General features: G+C 48.0%; 1 pseudogene; it reads left to right on the top strand.

The window, feature by feature from the left end:
* On the top strand, positions 1-483 carry LOC137761096 (large ribosomal subunit protein uL24-like; annotated as a pseudogene).
* The last annotated feature ends 721 nt before the right edge of the window (positions 484-1204 follow it).

The following is a 1204-nucleotide window of genomic DNA, read 5'->3' on the forward strand; positions in this document are numbered from 1 at the left end:
ATGAAGTTCAATCCCTTTGTGACTTCTGACCGAAGCAAGAACCGGAAAAGGCATTTCAATGCGCCCTCCCACATTCGCAGGAAGATTATGTCTTCCCCTCTTTCTAAGGAGCTGAGACAGAAGTACAATGTCTGATCCATGCCCATCCGAAAGGATGATGAAGTTCAGGTTGTAGGAGGGCGCTACAGAGGGCAGCAAATTGGCAAAGTAGTCCAGGTTTACAGGAAGAAGTATGTCATCTACACTGAACGAGTGCAGCGGGAGAAGGCTAATGGCACGACTGTCCACGTGGGCATTCACCACAGCAAGGTGGTTATCACCAGACTAAAACTGGACAAAGACCGCAAAAAGATCCTTGAACATAAAGCCAAATCTCGCCAAGTAGGAAAGGAAAAGGGCAAATATAAGGAAGAAACAATTGAGAAGATGCAGGAATGAAGTAATCTTGTATACAACTTTCATTAAAAACTGTTAAAATGAAAAAAAAAGAAGATAAAAGAGGGGAAGAAGCAGGACTGTGTAGGAAAAGCCTGAGACCATGATCTGAGAGAGTCTTGGATGACCCACTGGGAAGCTCTGGAACCAAGACTGTCCATCAGAATAGGTCCACATTGGGCAAAAACTACCAGGCCCTAGTATCCTGCCATGCTTAGCTGTTGGCTAGGGGTTGCTGAAAAGGAGCATGACCTCAGCTCCTAAGCTGATCCTGAGGCAGATGCTGAAGATGCTGGTAACTGGAGGCTGTCAGCCAGCAGGGCTCCATGCGGCCACGCAGCCACTTCTCTCCTGAAGGGAGGTCTCCCCACCTCTCCTCTGACCTCTCTCTCATCCTCTCCTCTGTGTATTGGGAGACAGATAGCTCCATTTCGCCAGGGCGCCCGATGTCCCCAGTATTGGGCTGACATTATAAGAGTCAGTCAGCCAAGAGGAAGAGGCTGTGAATTACCACTCTGGTCCACCACCAGTAGGAAGTGCCAAACCCCAGCCAGGGCAGGGACAGATTTGGATGGCACTGGCTGACCCCCGAAACCCCCGGGCTGGCTGACCTGGTTTGCCCTGGTCATTTCAGTAACCTCACAGGGCCAAGACCACACATCTTACACAATTGAATTTTTTGACCCCACTAGGATGCTATGAGGGGATTTTATTGTATCTTTATTTTCAATTATAAAAGTCAAATGTGGTCTTTGTAGAAAATTTAGAC

This window comes from Eschrichtius robustus, chromosome 3 (genome assembly GCF_028021215.1).
Source record: "Eschrichtius robustus isolate mEscRob2 chromosome 3, mEscRob2.pri, whole genome shotgun sequence".
Taxonomy (NCBI): Eukaryota; Metazoa; Chordata; class Mammalia; order Artiodactyla; family Eschrichtiidae; genus Eschrichtius; species Eschrichtius robustus.